This window comes from Pseudophryne corroboree, unplaced genomic scaffold (genome assembly GCF_028390025.1).
Source record: "Pseudophryne corroboree isolate aPseCor3 unplaced genomic scaffold, aPseCor3.hap2 scaffold_2624, whole genome shotgun sequence".
NCBI classification, from domain to species: domain Eukaryota; kingdom Metazoa; phylum Chordata; class Amphibia; order Anura; family Myobatrachidae; genus Pseudophryne; species Pseudophryne corroboree.
In genome coordinates this window covers 21,752-46,787 of record NW_026969284.1, presented here as the reverse complement: position 1 = coordinate 46,787, position 25,036 = coordinate 21,752, and the positions used below count along the sequence as shown (strand labels likewise).

The following is a 25,036-nucleotide window of genomic DNA, read 5'->3' as shown; positions in this document are numbered from 1 at the left end:
TACTGCAATGGAAGCATGCTGGGCCCATAACCCAGAGGTAGGCAGATTGAAACTATCCTCTGCTATATGCATTTTTTTTGTTAATTAAAGTAATCCAAAACTGGGATTGATATTTTGTCTCTTTTATTTTTACTTAAAGTACAATAACTTTTACCATTTTAATTTGTTTTAATAGTATATTGACAGTATTGTTTTCTTTCAAAAATCCACGTAATTTTCTTTACCCTATTATTAAAATGGTAATTGACAAAAACAAACTACATTGTCACCAGAAGAGCAATACAAAATGTACAAGTGATATATTAAAATCATCTTTCCAGCTTGAATTTCAATGATGCATTGGGGCAACGATTTTGTGAGAAACATCTTCACCCTTAAATAAAGATTTTCTTAATTCCTTACCTGTGTGCTAATTAGATATCACCTTGTTTTCACATTAAACATACTTCCACATGAGAAAGCAGCAAGGATGCAGTGGCGTTAATGTTTCCTGGTGTCAACCTGTATTATTTCAGTAGACATTGAAATGAGGATGCATCTTGCTGCCTTTCCAATGAAGCAAGTTTAATTTAGTAATAGGTGAAAAACCATCCTTACAAAGGTGTTAATCAGAGACTTGGCTTTGTGGACACTTTTCAGAGAACAAATTTGTTAGCATAAAAATAAAGCCAGAAAATAAAGAGCTGTTTAATCACTCAATTGGATTTTTCTGCCAGCATATTTTTTTTCTCTGCAACCCACTGCTAAATTGTGCTTCCTAGCTGTTTTTATAAAATCACTGAATCAAATCTAACTCTGATTACATCAGAGAAGGCCAGGTACCCTACACCATAACAGGGGGTTTGAAATTTTGACTTGTCTACTTAAAGATCACCAAAATCTGATAACAAGGTCAATTAGGTCCCTGGGTGGGATTGAACCACCAACCTTTTGGTTAATAGCCGTACATACTAACTGATTGCGCCACAGAGACACTTTGCAAAAGTTCATACTGACAAAGGCTAATAAGCATTCATCTAAAACGTTTCCTAGAAAAACTTTAAAAAGTCAATAATCTGGAGAGTTTTTGTAAGATGTTTCTTCCATCAACCAACGAAGAAACACATTGGTACTTTCCCATGATGAGTGAGTGCTTCAGGATCTCTTGCACTTACATGTGCAGCAGAGTACTGCAATGGAAGCATGCTGGGCCCATAACCCAGAGGTAGGCAGATTGAAACTATCCTCTGCTATATGCATTTTTTTTGTTAATTAAAGTAATCCAAAACTGGGATTGATATTTTGTCTCTTTTATTTTTACTTAAAGTACAATAACTTTTACCATTTTAATTTGTTTTAATAGTATATTGACAGTATTGTTTTCTTTCAAAAATCCACTTCATTTTCTTTACCCTATTATTAAAATGGTAATTGACAAAAACAAACTACATTGTCACCAGAAGAGCAATACAAAATGTACAAGTGATATATTAAAATCATCTTTCCAGCTTGAATTTCAATGATGCATTGGGTCAATAATTTTGTGAGAAACATCTTCACCCTTAAATAAAGATTTTCTTAATTCCTTACCTGTGTGCTAATTAGATATCACCTTGTTTTCACATTAAACAGACTTCCACATGAGAAAGCAGCAAGGATGCAGTGGCGTTAATGTTTCCTGGTGTCAACCTGTATTATTTCAGTAGACATTGAAATGAGGATACATCTTGCTGCCTTTCCAATGAAGCAAGTTTAATTTAGTAATAGGTGAAAAACCATCCCTACAAAGGTGTTAATCAGAGACTTGGCTTTGTGGACACTTTTCAGAGAACAAATTTGTTAGCATAAAAATAAAGCCAGAAAATGAAGAGCTGTTTAATCACGCAATTTGATTTTTTTGCCAGCATATTTCTTTTTCTCTGCAACCCACTGCTAAATTGTGCTTCCTAGATGTTTTTATAAAATCACTGAATCAAATCTAACTCTGATTACATCAGAGAAGGCCAGGTACCCTACACCATAACAGGGGGTATGAAATTTGACTTGTCTACTTAAAGATCACCAAAATCTGATAACAAGGTCAATTACGTCCCTGGGTGGGATTGAACCACCAACCTTTTGGTTAATAGCCGTACACACTAACTGATTGCACCACAGAGACACTTTGCAAAAGTACATACTGACAAATGCTAATAAGCATTAATCTAAAACGTTTCCTAGAAAAACTTAAAAAAGTCAATAATCTGGAGAGTTTTTGTAAGATGTTTCTTCTATCAACCAACGAAGAAACACATTGGTACTTTCCCATGATGAGTGAGTGCTTCAGGATCTCTTGCACTTACATGTGCAGCAGAGTACAGCAATGGAAGAATGCTGGGCCCATAACCCAGAGGTAGGCAGATTGAAACTATCCTCTGCTATATGCATTTTTTTGTTTGTTAATTAAAGTAATCCAAAACTGGGATTGATATTTTGGCTCTTTTATTTTTACTTAAAGTACAATAACTTTTACCATTTTAATTTGTTTTAATAGTATATTGACAGTATTGTTTTCTTTCAAAAATCCACGTAATTTTCTTTACCCTATTATTAAAATGGTAATTGACAAAAACAAACTACATTGTCACCAGAAGAGCAATACAAAATGTACAAGTGATATATTAAAATCATCTTTCCAGCTTGAATTTCAATGATGCATTGGGGCAACGATTTTGTGAGAAACATCTTCACCCTTAAATAAAGATTTTCTTAATTCCTTACCTGTGTGCTAATTAGATATCACCTTGTTTTCACATTAAACATACTTCCACATGAGAAAGCAGCAAGGATGCAGTGGCGTTAATGTTTCCTGGTGTCAACCTGTATTATTTCAGTAGACATTGAAATGAGGATGCATCTTGCTGCCTTTCCAATGAAGCAAGTTTAATTTAGTAATAGGTGAAAAACCATCCTTACAAAGGTGTTAATCAGAGACTTGGCTTTGTGGACACTTTTCAGAGAACAAATTTGTTAGCATAAAAATAAAGCCAGAAAATAAAGAGCTGTTTAATCACTCAATTGGATTTTTCTGCCAGCATATTTTTTTTCTCTGCAACCCACTGCTAAATTGTGCTTCCTAGCTGTTTTTATAAAATCACTGAATCAAATCTAACTCTGATTACATCAGAGAAGGCCAGGTACCCTACACCATAACAGGGGGTTTGAAATTTTGACTTGTCTACTTAAAGATCACCAAAATCTGATAACAAGGTCAATTAGGTCCCTGGGTGGGATTGAACCACCAACCTTTTGGTTAATAGCCGTACATACTAACTGATTGCGCCACAGAGACACTTTGCAAAAGTTCATACTGACAAAGGCTAATAAGCATTCATCTAAAACGTTTCCTAGAAAAACTTTAAAAAGTCAATAATCTGGAGAGTTTTTGTAAGATGTTTCTTCCATCAACCAACGAAGAAACACATTGGTACTTTCCCATGATGAGTGAGTGCTTCAGGATCTCTTGCACTTACATGTGCAGCAGAGTACTGCAATGGAAGCATGCTGGGCCCATAACCCAGAGGTAGGCAGATTGAAACTATCCTCTGCTATATGCATTTTTTTTGTTAATTAAAGTAATCCAAAACTGGGATTGATATTTTGTCTCTTTTATTTTTACTTAAAGTACAATAACTTTTACCATTTTAATTTGTTTTAATAGTATATTGACAGTATTGTTTTCTTTCAAAAATCCACTTCATTTTCTTTACCCTATTATTAAAATGGTAATTGACAAAAACAAACTACATTGTCACCAGAAGAGCAATACAAAATGTACAAGTGATATATTAAAATCATCTTTCCAGCTTGAATTTCAATGATGCATTGGGTCAATAATTTTGTGAGAAACATCTTCACCCTTAAATAAAGATTTTCTTAATTCCTTACCTGTGTGCTAATTAGATATCACCTTGTTTTCACATTAAACAGACTTCCACATGAGAAAGCAGCAAGGATGCAGTGGCGTTAATGTTTCCTGGTGTCAACCTGTATTATTTCAGTAGACATTGAAATGAGGATACATCTTGCTGCCTTTCCAATGAAGCAAGTTTAATTTAGTAATAGGTGAAAAACCATCCCTACAAAGGTGTTAATCAGAGACTTGGCTTTGTGGACACTTTTCAGAGAACAAATTTGTTAGCATAAAAATAAAGCCAGAAAATGAAGAGCTGTTTAATCACGCAATTTGATTTTTTTGCCAGCATATTTCTTTTTCTCTGCAACCCACTGCTAAATTGTGCTTCCTAGATGTTTTTATAAAATCACTGAATCAAATCTAACTCTGATTACATCAGAGAAGGCCAGGTACCCTACACCATAACAGGGGGTATGAAATTTGACTTGTCTACTTAAAGATCACCAAAATCTGATAACAAGGTCAATTACGTCCCTGGGTGGGATTGAACCACCAACCTTTTGGTTAATAGCCGTACACACTAACTGATTGCACCACAGAGACACTTTGCAAAAGTACATACTGACAAATGCTAATAAGCATTAATCTAAAACGTTTCCTAGAAAAACTTAAAAAAGTCAATAATCTGGAGAGTTTTTGTAAGATGTTTCTTCTATCAACCAACGAAGAAACACATTGGTACTTTCCCATGATGAGTGAGTGCTTCAGGATCTCTTGCACTTACATGTGCAGCAGAGTACAGCAATGGAAGAATGCTGGGCCCATAACCCAGAGGTAGGCAGATTGAAACTATCCTCTGCTATATGCATTTTTTTGTTTGTTAATTAAAGTAATCCAAAACTGGGATTGATATTTTGGCTCTTTTATTTTTACTTAAAGTACAATAACTTTTACCATTTTAATTTGTTTTAATAGTATATTGACAGTATTGTTTTCTTTCAAAAATCCACTTAATTTTCTTTACCCTATTATTAAAATGGTAATTGACAAAAACAAACTACATTGTCACCAGAAGAGCAATACAAAATGTACAAGTGATATATTAAAATCATCTTTCCAGCTTGAATTTCAATGATGCATTGGGGCAACGATTTTGTGAGAAACATCTTCACCCTTAAATAAAGATTTTCTTAATTCCTTACCTGTGTGCTAATTAGATATCACCTTGTTTTCACATTAAACAGACTTCCACATGAGAAAGCAGCAAGGATGCAGTGGCGTTAATGTTTCCTAGTGTCAACCTGTATTATTTCAGTAGACATTGAAATGAGGATGCATCTTGCTGCCTTTCCAATGAAGCAAGTTTAATTTAGTAATAGGTGAAAAACCATCCTTACAAAGGTGTTAATCAGAGACTTGGCTTTGTGGACACTTTTCAGAGAACAAATTTGTTAGCATAAAAATAAAGCCAGAAAATAAAGAGCTGTTTAATCACTCAATTGGATTTTTCTGCCAGCATATTTTTTTTCTCTGCAACCCACTGCTAAATTGTGCTTCCTAGCTGTTTTTATAAAATCACTGAATCAAATCTAACTCTGATTACATCAGAGAAGGCCAGGTACCCTACACCATAACAGGGGGTTTGAAATTTTGAAACTATCCTCTGCTATATGCATTTTTTTTTGTTAATTAAAGTAATCCAAAACTGGGATTGATATTTTGTCTCTTTTATTTTTACTTAAAGTACAATAACTTTTACCATTTTAATTTGTTTTAATAGTATATTGACAGTATTGTTTTCTTTCAAAAATCCACTTCATTTTCTTTACCCTATTATTAAAATGGTAATTGACAAAAACAAACTACATTGTCACCAGAAGAGCAATACAAAATGTACAAGTGATATATTAAAATCATCTTTCCAGCTTGAATTTCAATGATGCATTGGGTCAACAATTTTGTGAGAAACATCTTAACCCTTAAATAAAGATTTTCGTAATTCCTTACCTGTGTGCTAATTAGATATCACCTTGTTTTCACATTAAACAGACTTCCACATGAGAAAGCAGCAAGGATGCAGTGGCGTTAATGTTTCCTGGTGTCAACTTGTATTATTTCAGTAGACATTGAAATGAGGATGCATCTTGCTGCCTTTCCAATGAAGCAAGTTTAATTTAGTAATAGGTGAAAAACCATCCTTACAAAGGTGTTAATCAGAGACTTGGCTTTGTGGACACTTTTCAGAGAACAAATTTGTTAGCATAAAAATAAAGCCAGAAAATGAAGAGCTGTTTAATCACTCGATTGGATTTTTCTGCCAGCATATTTTTTTTCTCTGCAACCCACTGCTAGATTGTGCTTCCTAGCTGTTTTTTATAAAATCACTGAATCAAATCTAACTCTGATTACATCAGAGAAGGCCATGTACCCTACACCATAAGAGGAGGTTTGAAATTTTGATTTGTCTACTTAAATATCACCAAAATCTGATCACAAGGTTAATTACGTCCCAGGGTGGGATTGAACCACCAACCTTTTGGTTAATAGCCAAACACACTAACCGATTGCGCCACAGAGACACTTTGCAAAAAGTACATACTGACAAAGGCTAATAAGCATACATCTAGAACGTTTCCTAGAAAAACATTAAAAAATCAATAATCTGGAGAGTTTTTGTAAGATGTTTCTTCCATCAACCAACGAATAAACACATTGGTACTTTCCCATGATGAGTGAGTGCTTCAGGATCTCTTGCACTTACATGGGCAGCAGAGTACTGCAATGGAAGCATGCTGGACCCATAACCCAGAGGTAGGCAGATTGAAACTATCCTTTGCTATATGCATTTTTTTTTTTAATTTAAGTAATCAAAACTGGGATTGATATTTTTGCTCTTTTATTTTTACTTAAAGTACAATAACTTTTACCATTTTAATTTGTTTTAATAGTATATTGACAGTATAGTTTTCTTTCAAAAATCCACTTAATTTTCTTTACCCTGTTATTAAAATGGTAATTGACAAAAAAAACTACATTGTCACCAGAAGAGCAATACAAAATGTACAAGTGATATATTAAAATCATCTTTCCAGCTTGAATTTCAATGATGCATTGGGGCAACAATTTTGTGAGAAACATCTTCACCCTTAAATAAAGATTTTCGTAATTCCTTACCTGTGTGCTAATTAGATATCACCTTGTTTTCACATTAAACAGACTTCCACATGAGAAAGCAGCAAGGATGCAGTGGCGTTAATGTTTCCTGGTGTCAACCTGTATTATTTCAGTAGACATTGAAATGAGGATGCATCTTGCTGCCTTTCCAATGAAGCAAGTTTAATTTAGTAATAGGTGAAAAACCATCCTTACAAAGGTGTTAATCAGAGACTTGGCTTTGTGGACACTTTTCAGAGAACAAATTTGTTAGCATAAAAATAAAGCCAGAAAATGAAGAGCTGTTTAATCACTCAATTGGATTTTTACTGCCAGCATATTTTTTTTCTCTGCAACCCACTGCTAAATTGTGCTTCCTAGCTGTTTTTTATAAAATCACTGAATCAAATCTAACTCTGATTACATCAGAGAAGGCCAGGTACCCTACACAATAAGAGGGGGTTTGAAATTTTGACTTGTCTACTTTAATATCACCAAAATCAGATAACAAGGTAAATTACGTCCCTGGGTGGGATTGAACCACCAACCTTTTGGATAATAACCGAACACGCTAACTGATTGCGCCACAGTGACACTTTGCAAACGTACATTCTGACAAACGCTAATAAGCATTCATCTAGAACGTTTCCTAGAAAAACTTTAAAAAGTCAATAATCTGGAGAGTTTTTGTAAGATGTTTCTTCCATCAATCAACGAAGAACATTCAAGCTGATTTCTTGCAGCAGCTGGGCACTGTAACAGCTCCAGAGCTGCTCTGTAAGGCAACTAAAAGGGTGTGGGCCCTGCAGCACTACCTGTAGTTCGCATTGTGCATTGGAAGGCACAAAGTAAGCAGACGGGAGAAGTCAAGATAGTGCGCAAGGGCATAGAAGGGAGCGGCTCAAGAAAAGAGAAGTGGAAACAGACAGCAAACTAGGCTGGAGAGAGACCTGAGACAAAGAGATCTGAATTATATGAGAGCCGACCAGGGGAAACACAAATTATGCAGTCGAGTTTCCCACATTTGGGGAAATCGCTGGAGCAGCACACACAGAGTGCAATGGGTGAGCCTTGCCCTGGGAGAAGCACCTTCATGATCATAGTATCTCACCTGGCAGGTAAGTAGGAGTTGGGCAAGAGCTGAGGAGGGTCGCTGCTCGGGCACCCCCCTGTCAAGTGAAGGAGATCCAACTGAGGCAGCACAAGAGAACTCTCGAAAGAAGAACAAGGCTAGAGGAAGATCTGAGACACAGAAATCTGGCTTTTACCAGAGCTGACCAGAGGAAAGCACAAACACAGTCCCCCACTACCACAAATAATGCAGTCGAGTTTCCCACATTTGGGGAAATCACAGGGGTCAGCATACCCAGAATGCAATGAATGAACCTCACCCTGGGAGAACAATCTTCATGACCATGGTATCTCCTATGCAAAATAAGTATGATTTGGGATAGGGCTGGGGAGGGCCGCTGCTCAGGCACATCTCTGTCAAGTAAAGGAGATTCAACTGAGGCAGCACAAGGGAACTCTCATCTGGGGACAACAACTGCAGGGAGAACACATATTTTCAGATGAACATGGGAGGGCAGAAGGCTGCCTAATACTGAAGCACCCCCAAACAACAAACCAAATGCAATAACTAGTACAAGCATTCCTGGGGGAAGGCCTGCAGCAGATGGATTTGCATATGGTGATGTCATCCAAGCAGTGGGTCAAAGTTGGCTTCAACCCTCGTCTGCATATGAAAAGAGAAAAGGGGCGTGCAGGGCATGGCGGCCTTTTGCGGCGCTTGGATGACCCCTAGTTCGCATTAAACACCTCCACCCTACTTCGGTGTGGGGCTCTTGTTGGCTATGCCCCAGCCCCTGAAGCATTCAAGCTGATTACTTGCAGCAGCTGGGCACTGTAATAGCTCCAGAGCTGCTCTGTAAGGCAAGTAAAAGGGTGTGGGCCCTGCAGCACTACCTGTAGTTCGCATTGTGCGTTGGAAGGCACAAAGTAAGCAGATGGGAGAAGTCAAGATAGTGCGCAAGGGCATAGAAGGGAGCGGCTCAAGAAAAGAGAAGTTGAAACAGACAGCAAACTAGGCTGGAGAGAGACCTGAGACAAACAGATCTGAATTATACGAGAGCTGACCAGGGGAAACACAAATTATGCAGTCAAGTTTCCCACATTTGGGGAAATCACAGGAGCAGCACACCCAGAGTGCAATGGGTGAGCCTTGCCCTGGGAGAAGCACCTTCATGATCATAGTATCTCACCTGGCAGGTAAGTAGGAGTTGGGCTTGAGCTGGGGAGGGTCGATGCTCGGGCACCCCCCTGTCAAGTGAAGGAGATCCAACTGAGGCAGCACAAGGGAACTCTCGAAAGAAGAACAAGGCTAGAGGAAGATCTGAGACAAATAAATATGACTTTTACCAGAGCTGACCAGAGGAAAGCACAAACATAGTCCCCCACTACCACAAATAATGCAGTTGAGTTTCCCACATTTGGGGAAATCATAGGAGTCAGCATACCCAGAATGCAATGAATGAACCTCACCCTGGGAGAACAATCTTCATGACCATGGTATCTCCTATGCAAAATAAGTATGATTTGGGATAGGGCTGGGGAGGGCCGCTGCTCAGGCACATCTCTGTCAAGTAAAGGAGATTCAACTGAGGCAGCACAAGGGAACTCTCATCTGGGGACAACAACTGCAGGGAGAACACATATTTTCAGATGAACATGGGAGGGCAGAAGGCTGCCTAATACTGAAGCACCCCCAAACAACAAACCAAATGCAACAACTAGTGCAAGCATTCCTGGGGGAAGGCCTGCAGCAGATTGATTTGCATATGGTAATGCCATCCAAGCAGTGGGTCAAAGTTGGCTTCAACCCTCGTCTGCATATGAAAAGAGAAAAGGGGCGTGCAGGGCATGGCGGCCTTTTGCGGCGCTTGGGTGACCCTTAGTTCGCATTAAACACCCCCACCCTCCTTCGGTGTGGGGCTCATGTTGGCAATGCCCCAGCCCCTGAAGCATTCAAGCTGATTTCTTGCAGCAGCTGGGCACTGTAACAGCTCCAGAGCTGCTCTGTGAGGCAAGTAAAAGGGTGTGGGCCCTGCAGCACTACCTGTAGTTTGCATTGTGTGTTGGAAGGCACAAAGTAAGCAGACGGGAGAAGTCAGGATAGTGCGCAAGGGCATAGAAGGGAGCGGCTCAAGAAAAGAGAAGTGGAAACAGACAGCAAACTAGGCTGGAGAGAGACCTGAGACAAAGAGATCTGAATTATATGAGAGCCGACCAGGGGAAACACAAATTATGCAGTCAAGTTTCCCTCATTTGGGGAAATCACAGGGGCAGCACACCCAGAGTGCAATGGGTGAGCCTTGCCCTGGGAGAAGCACCTGCATGATCATAGTATCTCACCTGGCAGGTAAGTAGGAGTTGGGCTAGAGCTGCGAAGGGTCGCTGCTCGGGTACCCCCCTGTCAAGTGAAGGAGATCCAACTGAGGCAGCACAAGGGAACTCTCGAAAGAGGAACAAGGCTAGAGAAAGATCTGAGACAAAGAAATCTGATTTTTACCAGAGTTGACCAGAAGAAAGCACAAACACAGTCCCCCACTACCACAAATAATGCAGTTGAGTTTCCCACATTTGGGGAAATCACAGGGGTCAGCATACCCAGAATGCAATGAATGAATCTCACCCTGGGAGAACAATCTTCATGACCATGGTATCTCCTATGCAAAATAAGTATGATTTGGGATAGGGCTGGGGAGGGCCGCTGCTCAGGCACATCTCTGTCAAGTAAAGGAGATTCAACTGAGGCAGCACAAGGGAACTCTCATCTGGGGACAACAACTGCCAGAAGAGCAATACAAAATGTACAAGTGATATATTAAAATCATCTTTCCAGCTTGAATTTCAATGATGCATTGGGGCAACGATTTTATGAGAAACATCTTCACCCTTAAATAAAGATTTTCTTAATTCCTTACCTGTGTGCTAATTAGATATCACCTTGTTTTCACATTAAACAGACTTCCACATGAGAAAGCAGCAAGGATGCAGTGGCGTTAATGTTTCCTGGTGTCAACCTGTATTATTTCAGTAGACATTGAAATGAGGATGCATCTTGCTGCCTTTCCAATGAAGCAAGTTTAATTTAGTAATAGGTGAAAAACCATCCCTACAAAGGTGTTAATCAGAGACTTGGCTTTGTGGACACTTTCCAGAGAACAAATTTGTTAGCATAAAAATAAAGCCAGAAAATGAAGAGCTGTTTAATCACTCAATTGGATTTTTTTGCCAGCATATTTCTTTTTCTCTGCAACCCACTGCTAAATTGTGCTTCCTAGCTGTTTTTATAAAATCACTGAATCAAATCTAACTCTGATTACATCAGAGAAGGCCAGGTACCCTACACCATAACAGGGGGTTTGAAATTTTGACTTGTCTACTTAAAGATCACCAAAATCTGATCACAAGGTCAATTACGTCCCTGGGTGTGATTGAACCACTAACCTTTTGGTTAGTAGCCATACACACTAACTGATTGCGCCACAGAGACACTTTGCAGAAGTAAATACTGACAAAGGCTAATAAGCATTCATCTAAAACGTTTCCTAGAAAAACTTTAAAAAGTCAATAATCTGGAGAGTTTTTGTAAGATGTTTCTTCCATCAACCAACGAAGAAACACATTGGTACTTTCCCATGATGAGTGAGTGCTTCAGGATCTCTTGCACTTACATGTGCAGCAGAGTACTGCACTGGAAGCATGCTGGACCCATAACCCAGAGGTAGGCAGATTGAAACTATCCTTTGCTATATGCATTTTTTTTGTTAATTTAAGTAATCAAAACTGGGATTGATATTTTTGCTCTTTTATTTTTACTTAAAGTACAATAACTTTTACCATTTTAATTTGTTTTAATAGTATATTGACAGTATAGTTTTCTTTCAAAAATCCACTTAATTTTCTTTACCCTATTATTAAAATGGTAATTGACAAAAAAAACTACATTGTCACCAGAAGAGCAATACAAAATGTACAAGTGATATATTAAAATCATCTTTCCAGCTTGAATTTCAATGATGCATTGGGGCAACAATTTTGTGAGAAACATCTTCACCCTTAAATAAAGATTTTCTTAATTCCTTACCTGTGTGCTAATTAGATATCACCTTGTTTTCACATTAAACAGACTTCCACATGAGAAAGCAGCAAGGATGCAGTGGCGTTAATGTTTCCTGGTGTCAACCTGTATTATTTCAGTAGACATTGAAATGAGGATGCATCTCTCTGCCTTTCCAATGAAGCAAGTTTAATTTAGTAATAGGTGAAAAACCATCCCTACAAAGGTGTTAATCAGAGACTTGGCTTTGTGGACACTTTTCAGAGAACAAATTTGTTAGCATAAAAATAAAGCCAGAAAATGAAGAGCTGTTTAATCACGCAATTTGATTTTTTTGCCAGCATATTTCTTTTTCTCTGCAACCCACTGCTAAATTGTGCTTCCTAGATGTTTTTATAAAATCACTGAATCAAATCTAACTCTGATTACATCAGAGAAGGCCAGGTACCCTACACCATAACAGGGGGTATGAAATTTGACTTGTCTACTTAAAGATCACCAAAATCTGATAACAAGGTCAGTTAGGTCCCTGGGTGGGATTGAACCACCAACCTTTTGGTTAATAGCCATACATACTAACTGATTGCGCCACAGAGACACTTTGCAAAAGTCCATACTGACAAAGGCTAATAAGCATTCATCTAAAACGTTTCCTAGCAAAACTTTAAAAAGTCAATAATCTGGAGAGTTTTTGTAAGATGTTTCTTCTATCAACCAACGAAGAAACACATTGGTACTTTCCCATGATGAGTGAGTGCTTCAGGATCTCTTGCACTTACATGTGCAGCAGAGTACAGCAATGGAAGAATGCTGGGCCCATAACCCAGAGGTAGGCAGATTGAAACTATCCTCTGCTATATGCATTTTTTTGTTTGTTAATTAAAGTAATCCAAAACTGGGATTGATATTTTGGCTCTTTTATTTTTACTTAAAGTACAATAACTTTTACCATTTTAATTTGTTTTATTAGTATATTGACAGTATAGTTTTCTTTCAAAAATCCACTTAATTTTCTTTACCCTGTTATTAAAATGGTAATTGACAAAAAAAACTACATTGTCACCAGAAGAGCAATACAAAATGTACAAGTGATATATTAAAATCATCTTTCCAGCTTGAATTTCAATGATGCATTGGGGCAACAATTTTGTGAGAAACATCTTCACCCTTAAATAAAGATTTTCTTAATTCCTTACTTGTGTGCTAATTAGATATCACCTTGTTTTCACATTAAACAGACTTCCACATTATGTTTCTCACAAAATTGTTGACCCAATGCATCATTGAAATTCAAGCTGGAAAGATGATTTTAATATATCACTTGTACATTTTGTATTGCTCTTCTGGTGACAATGTAGTTTGTTTTTGTCAATTACCATTTTAATAATAGGGTAAAGAAAATGAAGTGGATTTTTGAAAGAAAACAATACTGTCAATATACTATTAAAACAAATTAAAATGGTAAAAGTTATTGTACTTTAAGTAAAAATAAAAGAGACAAAATATCAATCCCAGTTTTGGATTACTTTAATTAACAAAAAAAAATGCATATAGCAGAGGATAGTTTCAAAATTTCAAACCCCCTGTTATGGTGTAGGGTACCTGGCCTTCTCTGATGTAATCAGAGTTAGATTTGATTCAGTGATTTTATAAAAACAGCTAGGAAGCACAATTTAGCAGTGGGTTGCAGAGAAAAAAAATATGCTGGCAGAAAAATCCAATTGAGTGATTAAACAGCTCTTTATTTTCTGGCTTTATTTTTATGCTAACAAATTTGTTCTCTGAAAAGTGTCCACAAAGCCAAGTCTCTGATTAACACCTTTGTAAGGATGGTTTTTCACCTATTACTAAATTAAACTTGCTTCATTGGAAAGGCAGCAAGATGCATCCTCATTTCAATGTCTACTGAAATAATACAGGTTGACACCAGGAAACATTAACGCCACTGCATCCTTGCTGCTTTCTCATGTGGAAGTCTGTTTAATGTGAAAACAAGGTGATATCTAATTAGCACACAGGTAAGGAATTAAGAAAATCTTTATTTAAGGGTGAAGATGTTTCTCACAAAATCGTTGCCCCAATGCATCATTGAAATTCAAGCTGGAAAGATGATTTTAATATATCACTTGTACATTTTGTATTGCTCTTCTGGTGACAATGTAGTTTGTTTTTGTCAATTACCATTTTAATAATAGGGTAAAGAAAATTAAGTGGATTTTTGAAAGAAAACAATACTGTCAATATACTATTAAAACAAATTAAAATGGTAAAAGTTATTGTACTTTAAGTAAAAATAAAAGAGCCAAAATATCAATCCCAGTTTTGGATTACTTTAATTAACAAACAAAAAAATGCATATAGCAGAGGATAGTTTCAATCTGCCTACCTCTGGGTTATGGGCCCAGCATTCTTCCATTGCTGTACTCTGCTGCACATGTAAGTGCAAGAGATCCTGAAGCACTCACTCATCATGGGAAAGTACCAATGTGTTTCTTCGTTGGTTGATAGAAGAAACATCTTACAAAAACTCTCCAGATTATTGACTTTTTTAAGTTTTTCTAGGAAACGTTTTAGATTAATGCTTATTAGCATTTGTCAGTATGTACTTTTGCAAAGTGTCTCTGTGGTGCAATCAGTTAGTGTGTACGGCTATTAACCAAAAGGTTGGTGGTTCAATCCCACCCAGGGACGTAATTGACCTTGTTATCAGATTTTGGTGATCTTTAAGTAGACAAGTCAAATTTCATACCCCCTGTTATGGTGTAGGGTACCTGGCCTTCTCTGATGTAATCAGAGTTAGATTTGATTCAGTGATTTTATAAAAACATCTAGGAAGCACAATTTAGCAGTGGGTTGCAGAGAAAAAGAAATATGCTGGCAAAAAAATCAAATTGCGTGATTAAACAGCTCTTCATTTTCTGGCTTTATTTTTATGCTAACAAATTTGTTCTCTGAAAAGTGTCCACAAAGCCAAGTCTCTGATTAACACCTTTGTAGGGATGGTTTTTCACCTATTACTAAATTAAACTTGCTTCATTGGAAAGGCAGCAAGATGTATCCTCATTTCAATGTCTACTGAAATAATACAGGTTGACACCAGGAAACATTAACGCCACTGCATCCTTGCTGCTTTCTCATGTGGAAGTCTGTTTAATGTGAAAACAAGGTGATATCTAATTAGCACACAGGTAAGGAATTAAGAAAATCTTTATTTAAGGGTGAAGATGTTTCTCACAAAATTATTGACCCAATGCATCATTGAAATTCAAGCTGGAAAGATGATTTTAATATATCACTTGTACATTTTGTATTGCTCTTCTGGTGACAATGTAGTTTGTTTTTGTCAATTACCATTTTAATAATAGGGTAAAGAAAATGAAGTGGATTTTTGAAAGAAAACAATACTGTCAATATACTATTAAAACAAATTAAAATGGTAAAAGTTATTGTACTTTAAGTAAAAATAAAAGAGACAAAATATCAATCCCAGTTTTGGATTACTTTAATTAACAAAAAAAATGCATATAGCAGAGGATAGTTTCAATCTGCCTACCTCTGGGTTATGGGCCCAGCATGCTTCCATTGCAGTACTCTGCTGCACATGTAAGTGCAAGAGATCCTGAAGCACTCACTCATCATGGGAAAGTACCAATGTGTTTCTTCGTTGGTTGATGGAAGAAACATCTTACAAAAACTCTCCAGATTATTGACTTTTTAAAGTTTTTCTAGGAAACGTTTTAGATGAATGCTTATTAGCCTTTGTCAGTATGAACTTTTGCAAAGTGTCTCTGTGGCGCAATCAGTTAGTATGTACGGCTATTAACCAAAAGGTTGGTGGTTCAATCCCACCCAGGGACCTAATTGACCTTGTTATCAGATTTTGGTGATCTTTAAGTAGACAAGTCAAAATTTCAAACCCCCTGTTATGGTGTAGGGTACCTGGCCTTCTCTGATGTAATCAGAGTTAGATTTGATTCAGTGATTTTATAAAAACAGCTAGGAAGCACAATTTAGCAGTGGGTTGCAGAGAAAAAAAATATGCTGGCAGAAAAATCCAATTGAGTGATTAAACAGCTCTTTATTTTCTGGCTTTATTTTTATGCTAACAAATTTGTTCTCTGAAAAGTGTCCACAAAGCCAAGTCTCTGATTAACACCTTTGTAAGGATGGTTTTTCACCTATTACTAAATTAAACTTGCTTCATTGGAAAGGCAGCAAGATGCATCCTCATTTCAATGTCTACTGAAATAATACAGGTTGACACCAGGAAACATTAACGCCACTGCATCCTTGCTGCTTTCTCATGTGGAAGTATGTTTAATGTGAAAACAAGGTGATATCTAATTAGCACACAGGTAAGGAATTAAGAAAATCTTTATTTAAGGGTGAAGATGTTTCTCACAAAATCGTTGCCCCAATGCATCATTGAAATTCAAGCTGGAAAGATGATTTTAATATATCACTTGTACATTTTGTATTGCTCTTCTGGTGACAATGTAGTTTGTTTTTGTCAATTACCATTTTAATAATAGGGTAAAGAAAATTACGTGGATTTTTGAAAGAAAACAATACTGTCAATATACTATTAAAACAAATTAAAATGGTAAAAGTTATTGTACTTTAAGTAAAAATAAAAGAGCCAAAATATCAATCCCAGTTTTGGATTACTTTAATTAACAAACAAAAAAATGCATATAGCAGAGGATAGTTTCAATCTGCCTACCTCTGGGTTATGGGCCCAGCATTCTTCCATTGCTGTACTCTGCTGCACATGTAAGTGCAAGAGATCCTGAAGCACTCACTCATCATGGGAAAGTACCAATGTGTTTCTTCGTTGGTTGATAGAAGAAACATCTTACAAAAACTCTCCAGATTATTGACTTTTTTAAGTTTTTCTAGGAAACGTTTTAGATGAATGCTTATTAGCATTTGTCATTATGTACTTTTGCAAAGTGTCTCTGTGGTGCAATCAGTTAATGTGTACGGCTATTAACCAAAAGGTTGGTGGTTCAATCCGACCCAGGGACGTAATTGACCTTGTTTTCAGATTTTGGTGATCTTTAAGTAAACAAGTCAAATTTCATACCCCCTGTTATGGTGTAGGGTACCTGGCCTTCTCTGATGTAATCAGAGTTAGATTTGATTCAGTGATTTTATAAAAACATCTAGGAAGCACAATTTAGCAGTGGGTTGCAGAGAAAAAGAAATATGCTGGCAAAAAAATCAAATTGCGTGATTAAACAGCTCTTCATTTTCTGGCTTTATTTTTATGCTAACAAATTTGTTCTCTGAAAAGTGTCCACAAAGCCAAGTCTCTGATTAACACCTTTGTAGGGATGGTTTTTCACCTATTACTAAATTAAACTTGCTTCATTGGAAAGGCAGCAAGATGTATCCTCATTTCAATGTCTACTGAAATAATACAGGTTGACACCAGGAAACATTAACGCCACTGCATCCTTGCTGCTTTCTCATGTGGAAGTCTGTTTAATGTGAAAACAAGGTGATATCTAATTAGCACACAGGTAAGGAATTAAGAAAATCTTTATTTAAGGGTGAAGATGTTTCTCACAAAATCGTTGCCCCAATGCATCATTGAAATTCAAGCTGGAAAGATGATTTTAATATATCACTTGTACATTTTGTATTGCTCTTCTGGTGACAATGTAGTTTGTTTTTGTCAATTACCATTTTAATAATAGGGTAAAGAAAATGAAGTGGATTTTTGAAAGAAAACAATACTGTCAATATACTATTAAAACAAATTAAAATGGTAAAAGTTATTGTACTTTAAGTAAAAATAAAAGAGACAAAATATCAATCCCAGTTTTGGATTACTTTAATTAACAAAAAAAATGCATATAGCAGAGGATAGTTTCAATCTGCCTACCTCTGGGTTATGGGCCCAGCATGCTTCCATTGCAGTACTCTGCTGCACATGTAAGTGCAAGAGATCCTGAAGCACTCACTCATCATGGGAAAGTACCAATGTGTTTCTTCGTTGGTTGATGGAAGAAACATCTTACAAAAACTCTCCAGATTATTGACTTTTTAAAGTTTTTCTAGGAAACGTTTTAGATGAATGCTTATTAGCCTTTGTCAGTATGGACTTTTGCAAAGTGTCTCTGTGGCGCAATCAGTTAGTATGTATGGCTATTAACCAAAAGGTTGGTGGTTCAATCCCACCCAGGGACCTAATTGACCTTGTTATCAGATTTTGGTGATCTTTAAGTAGACAAGTCAAAATTTCAAACCCCCTGTTATGGTGTAGGGTACCTGGCCTTCTCTGATGTAATCAGAGTTAGATTTGATTCAGTGATTTTATAAAAATATCTAGGAAGCACAATTTAGCAGTGGGTTGCAGAGAAAAAGAAATATGCTGGCAAAAAAATCAAATTGCGTGATTAAACAGCTCTTCATTTTCTGGCTTTATTTTTATGCTAACAAATTTGTTCTCTGAAAAGTGTCCACAAAGCCAAGTCTCTGATTAACACCTTTGTAGGGATGGTTTTTCACCTATTACTAAATTAAACTTGCTTCATTGGAAAGGCAGCAAGATGTATCCTCATTTCAATGTCTACTGAAATAATACAGGTTGACACCAGGAAACATTAACGCCACTGCATCCTTGCTGCTTTCTCATGTGGAAGTCTGTTTAATGTGAAAACAAGGTGATATCTAATTAGCACACAGGTAAGGAATTAAGAAAATCTTTATTTAAGGGTGAAGATGTTTCTCACAAAATTATTGACCCAATGCATCATTGAAATTCAAGCTGGAAAGATGATTTTAATATATCACTTGTACATTTTGTATTGCTCTTCTGGTGACAATGTAGTTTGTTTTTGTCAATTACCATTTTAATAATAGGGTAAAGAAAATGAAGTGGATTTTTGAAAGAAAACAATAATGTCAATATACTATTAAAACAAATTAAAATGGTAAAAGTTATTGTACTTTAAGTAAAAATAAAAGAGCCAAAATATCAATCCCAGTTTTGGATTACTTTAATTAACAAAAAAAAATGCATATAGCAGAGGATAGTTTCAATCTGCTTACCTCTGGGTTATGGGCCCAGCATGCTTCCATTGCAGTACTCTGCTGCACATGTAAGTGCAAGAGATCCTGAAGCACTCACTCATCATGGGAAAGTACCAATGTGTTTCTTCGTTGGTTGATGGAAGAAACATCTTACAAAAACTCTCCAGATTATTGACTTTTTAAAGTTTTTCTAGGAAACGTTATAGATGAATGCTTATTAGCCTTTGTCAGTATGACCTTTTGCAAAGTGTCTCTGTGGCGCAATCAGTTAGTGTGTACGGCTATTAACCAAAAGGTTGGTGGTTCAATCCCACCCAGGGACCTAATTGACCTTGTTATCAGATTTTGGTGATCTTTAAGTAGACAAGTCAAATTTCATACCCCCTCTAATGGTGTAGGGTACCTGGCCTTCTCTGATGTAATCAGAGTTAGATTTGATTCAGTGATTTTATAAAAACATCTAGGAAGCACAATTTAGCAGTGGGTTGCAGAGAAAAAGAAATATGCTGGCAAAAAAATCAAATTGCGTGATTAAACAGCTCTTTATTTTCTGGCTTTATTTTTATGCTAACAAATTTGTTCTCTGAAAAGTGTCCACAAAGCCAAGTCTCTGATTAACACCTTTGTAGGGATTGTTTTTCACCTATTACTAAATTAAACTTGCTTCATTGGAAAGGCAGCAAGATGCATCCTCATTTCAATGTCTACTGAAATAATACAGGTTGACACCAGGAAACATTAACGCCACTGCATCCTTGCTGCTTTCTCATGTGGAAGTCTGTTTAATGTGAAAACAAGGTGATATCTAATTAGCACACAGGTAAGGAATTACGAAAATCTTTATTTAAGGGTGAAGATGTTTCTCACAAAATTGTTGCCCCAATGAATCATTGAAATTCAAGCTGGAAAGATGATTTAAATATATCACTTGTACATTTTGTATTGCTCTTCTGGTGACAATGTAGTTTTTTTGTCAATTACCATTTTAATAACAGGGTAAAGAAAATTAAGTGGATTTTTGAAAGAAAACTATACTGTCAATATACTATTAAAACAAATTAAAATGGTAAAAGTTATAGTACTTTAAGTAAAAATAAAAGAGCAAAAATATCAATCCCAGTTTTGATTACTTAAATTAACAAAAAAAATGCATATAGCAAAGGATAGTTTCAATCTGCCTACCTCTGGGTTATGGGTCCAGCATGCTTCCATTGCAGTACTCTGCTGCCCATGTAAGTGCAAGAGATCCTGAAGCACTCACTCATCATGGGAAAGTACCAATGTGTTTATTCGTTGGTTGATGGAAGAAACATCTTACAAAAACTCTCCAGATTATTGATTTTTTAATGTTTTCTAGGAAACGTTCTAGATGTATGCTTATTAGCCTTTGTCAGTATGTACTTTTTGCAAAGTGTCTCTGTGGCGCAATCGGTTAGTGTGTTTGGCTATTAACCAAAAGGTTGGTGGTTCAATCCCACCCAGGGACGTAATTAACCTTGTGATCAGATTTTGGTGATATTTAAGTAGACAAGTCAAAATTTCAAACCTCCTCTTATGGTGTAGGGTACATGGCCTTCTCTGATGTAATCAGAGTTAGATTTGATTCAGTGATTTTATAAAAAACAGCTAGGAAGCACAATTTAGCAGTGGGTTGCAGAGAAAAAAAATATGCTGGCAGAAAAATCCAATCGAGTGATTAAACAGCTCTTCATTTTCTGGCTTTATTTTTATGCTAACAAATTTGTTCTCTGAAAAGTGTCCACAAAGCCAAGTCTCTGATTAACACCTTTGTAAGGATGGTTTTTCACCTATTACTAAATTAAACTTGCTTCATTGGAAAGGCAGCAAGATGCATCCTCATTTCAATGTCTACTGAAATAATACAGGTTGACACCAGGAAACATTAACGCCACTGCATCCTTGCTGCTTTCTCATGTGGAAGTCTGTTTAATGTGAAAACAAGGTGATATCTAATTAGCACACAGGTAAGGAATTAAGAAAATCTTTATTTAAGGGTGAAGATGTTTCTCACAAAATTGTTGACCCAATGCATCATTGAAATTCAAGCTGGAAAGATGATTTTAATATATCACTTGTACATTTTGTATTGCTCTTCTGGTGACAATGTAGTTTGTTTTTGTCAATTACCATTTTAATAATAGGGTAAAGAAAATGAAGTGGATTTTTGAAAGAAAACAATAATGTCAATATACTATTAAAACAAATTAAAATGGTAAAAGTTATTATACTTTAAGTAAAAATAAAAGAGACAAAATATCAATCCCAGTTTTGGATTACTTTAATTAACAAAAAAAAAATGCATATAGCAGAGGATAGTTTCAATCTGCTTACCTCTGGGTTATGGGCCCAGCATGCTTCCATTGCAGTACTCTGCTGCACATGTAAGTTCAAGAGATCCTGAAGCACTCACTCATCATGGGAAAGTACCAATGTGTTTCTTCGTTGGTTGATGGAAGAAACATCTTACAAAAACTCTCCAGATTATTGACTTTTTAAAGTTTTTCTAGGAAACGTTTTAGATGAATGCTTATTAGCCTTTGTCAGTATGGACTTTTGCAAGGTGTCTCTGTGGTGCAATCAGTTAGTATGTACGGCTATTAACCAAAAGGTTGGTGGTTCAATCCCACCCAGGGACCTAATTGACCTTGTTATCAGATTTTGGTGATCTTTAAGTAGACAAGTCAAAATTTCAAACCCCCTGTTATGGTGTAGGGTACCTGGCCTTCTCTGATGTAATCAGAGTTAGATTTGATTCAGTGATTTTATAAAAACAGCTAGGAAGCACAATTTAGCAGTGGGTTGCAGAGAAAAAAAATATGCTGGCAGAAAAATCCAATTGAGTGATTAAACAGCTCTTTATTTTCTGGCTTTATTTTTATGCTAACAAATTTGTTCTCTGAAAAGTGTCCACAAAGCCAAGTCTCTGATTAACACCTTTGTAAGGATGGTTTTTCACCTATTACTAAATTAAACTTGCTTCATTGGAAAGGCAGCAAGATGCATCCTCATTTCAATGTCTACTGAAATAATACAGGTTGACACCAGGAAACATTAACGCCACTGCATCCTTGCTGCTTTCTCATGTGGAAGTCTGTTTAATGTGAAAACAAGGTGATATCTAATTAGCACACAGGTAAGGAATTAAGAAAATCTTTATTTAAGGGTGAAGATGTTTCTCACAAAATCGTTGCCCCAATGCATCATTGAAATTCAAGCTGGAAAGATGATTTTAATATATCACTTGTACATTTTGTATTGCTCTTCTGGTGACAATGTAGTTTGTTTTTGTCAATTACCATTTTAATAATAGGGTAAAGAAAATGAAGTGGATTTTTGAAAGAAAACAATACTGTCAATATACTATTAAAACAAATTAAAATGGTAAAAGTTATTGTACTTTAAGTAAAAATAAAAGAGCCAAAATATCAATCCCAGTTTTGGATTACTTTAATTAACAAACAAAAAAATGCATATAGGAGAGGATAGTTTCAATCTGCCTACCTCTGGGTTATGGGCCCAGCATGCTTCCATTGCTGTACTCTGCTGCACATGTAAGTGCAAGAGATCCTGAAGCACTCACTCATCATGGGAAAGTACCAATGTGTTTCTTCGTTGGTTGATAGAAGAAACATCTTACAAAAACTCTCCAGATTATTGACTTTTTTAAGTTTTTCTAGGAAACGTTTTAGATGAATGCTTATTAGCCTTTGTCAGTATGTACTTTTGCATAGTGTCTCTGTGGCGCAATCAGTTAGTGTGTACGGCTATTAACCAAAAGGATGGTGGTTCAATCCCACCCAGGGACGTAATTGACCTTGTTATCAGATTTTGGTGATCTTTAAGTAGACAAGTCAAATTTCATACCCCCTGTTATGGTGTAGGGTACCTGGCCTTCTCTGATGTAATCAGAGTTAGATTTGATTCAGTGATTTTATAAAAACATCTAGGAAGCACAATTTAGCAGTGGGTTGCAGAGAAAAAGAAATATGCTGGCAAAAAAATCAAATTGCGTGATTAAACAGCTCTTCATTTTCTGGCTTTATTTTTATGCTAACAAATTTGTTCTCTGAAAAGTGTCCACAAAGCCAAGTCTCTGATTAACACCTTTGTAGGGATGGTTTTTCACCTATTACTAAATTAAACTTGCTTCATTGGAAAGGCAGCAAGATGTATCCTCATTTCAATGTCTACTGAAATAATACAGGTTGACACCAGGAAACATTAACGCCACTGCATCCTTGCTGCTTTCTCATGTGGAAGTCTGTTTAATGTTAAAACAAGGTGATATCTAATTAGCACACAGGTAAGGAATTAAGAAAATCTTTATTTAAGGGTGAAGATGTTTCTCACAAAATTGTTGACCCAATGCATCATTGAAATTCAAGCTGGAAAGATGATTTTAATATATCACTTGTACATTTTGTATTGCTCTTCTGGTGACAATGTAGTTTGTTTTTGTCAATTACCATTTTAATAATAGGGTAAAGAAAATGAAGTGGATTTTTGAAAGAAAACAATACTGTCAATATACTATTAAAACAAATTAAAATGGTAAAAGTTATTGTACTTTAAGTAAAAATAAAAGAGACAAAATATCAATCCCAGTTTTGGATTACTTTAATTAACAAAAAAAATGCATATAGCAGAGGATAGTTTCAATCTGCCTACCTCTGGGTTATGGGCCCAGCATGCTTCCATTGCAGTACTCTGCTGCACATGTAAGTGCAAGAGATCCTGAAGCACTCACTCATCATGGGAAAGTACCAATGTGTTTCTTCGTTGGTTGATGGAAGAAACATCTTACAAAAACTCTCCAGATTATTGACTTTTTAAACTTTTTCTAGGAAACGTTTTAGATGAATGCTTATTAGCCTTTGTCAGTATGGACTTTTGCAAAGTGTCTCTGTGGTGCAATCGGTTAGTGTGTTTGGCTATTAACCAAAAGGTTGGTGGTTCAATCCCACCCAGGGACGTAATTAACCTTGTGATCAGATTTTGGTGATCTTTAAGTAGACAAGTCAAAATTTCAAACCCCCTGTTATGGTGTAGGGTACCTGGCCTTCTCTGATGTAATCAGAGTTAGATTTGATTCAGTGATTTTATAAAAACAGTTAGGAAGCACAATTTAGCAGTGGGTTGCAGAGAAAAAAAATATGCTGGCAGAAAAATCCAATTGAGTGATTAAACAGCTCTTTATTTTCTGGCTTTATTTTTATGCTAACAAATTTGTTCTCTGAAAAGTGTCCACAAAGCCAAGTCTCTGATTAACACCTTTGTAAGGATGGTTTTTCACCTATTACTAAATTAAACTTGCTTCATTGGAAAGGCAGCAAGATGCATCCTCATTTCAATGTCTACTGAAATAATACAAGTTGACACCAGGAAACATTAACGCCACTGCATCCTTGCTGCTTTCTCATGTGGAAGTCTGTTTAATATGAAAACAAGGTGATATCTAATTAGCACACAGGTAAGGAATTAAGAAAATCTTTATTTAAGGGTGAAGATGTTTCTCACAAAATCGTTGCCCCAATGCATCATTGAAATTCAAGCTGGAAAGATGATTTTAATATATCACTTGTACATTTTGTATTGCTCTACTGGTGACAATGTAGTTTGTTTTTGTCAATTACCATATTAATAATAGGGTAAAGAAAATGAAGTGGATTTTTGAAAGAAAACAATACTGTCAATATACTATTAAAACAAATTAAAATGGTAAAAGTTATTGTACTTTAAGTAAAAATAAAAGAGACAAAATATCAATCCCAGTTTTGGATTACTTTAATTAACAAAAAAAATGCATATAGCAGAGGATAGTTTCA

The 25,036-nt window shown here is 36.2% G+C and overlaps 6 non-coding genes and 2 pseudogenes across 6 annotated transcripts; 1 reads left to right on the top strand and 7 right to left on the bottom strand.

Annotated features, from left to right (window-relative positions):
- Positions 1-6,379: 6,379 nt before the first annotated feature.
- On the bottom strand, positions 6,380-6,453 carry TRNAN-AUU (transfer RNA asparagine (anticodon AUU)). The gene has a single exon. It is a non-coding gene; the product is annotated as a tRNA-Asn (tRNA).
- A 1,558-nt stretch (positions 6,454-8,011) lies between these two features.
- Positions 8,012-8,153, bottom strand: LOC135013034 (U1 spliceosomal RNA; annotated as a pseudogene).
- A 152-nt stretch (positions 8,154-8,305) lies between these two features.
- On the bottom strand, positions 8,306-8,469 carry LOC135013029 (U1 spliceosomal RNA). The gene has a single exon (XR_010211830.1). It is a non-coding gene; the product is annotated as a U1 spliceosomal RNA (small nuclear RNA).
- A 671-nt stretch (positions 8,470-9,140) lies between these two features.
- Positions 9,141-9,303, bottom strand: LOC135013033 (U1 spliceosomal RNA). The gene has a single exon (XR_010211833.1). It is a non-coding gene; the product is annotated as a U1 spliceosomal RNA (small nuclear RNA).
- A 152-nt stretch (positions 9,304-9,455) lies between these two features.
- LOC135013032 (U1 spliceosomal RNA) lies at positions 9,456-9,619 on the bottom strand. Its single transcript, XR_010211832.1, has one exon. It is a non-coding gene; the product is annotated as a U1 spliceosomal RNA (small nuclear RNA).
- Positions 9,620-10,311: 692 nt separating this feature from the next.
- On the bottom strand, positions 10,312-10,453 carry LOC135013030 (U1 spliceosomal RNA; annotated as a pseudogene).
- Positions 10,454-10,605: 152 nt separating this feature from the next.
- Positions 10,606-10,769, bottom strand: LOC135013031 (U1 spliceosomal RNA). Its single transcript, XR_010211831.1, has one exon. It is a non-coding gene; the product is annotated as a U1 spliceosomal RNA (small nuclear RNA).
- Positions 10,770-20,603: 9,834 nt separating this feature from the next.
- On the top strand, positions 20,604-20,677 carry TRNAN-AUU (transfer RNA asparagine (anticodon AUU)). Its single transcript has one exon. It is a non-coding gene; the product is annotated as a tRNA-Asn (tRNA).
- Positions 20,678-25,036: the final 4,359 nt, after the last annotated feature.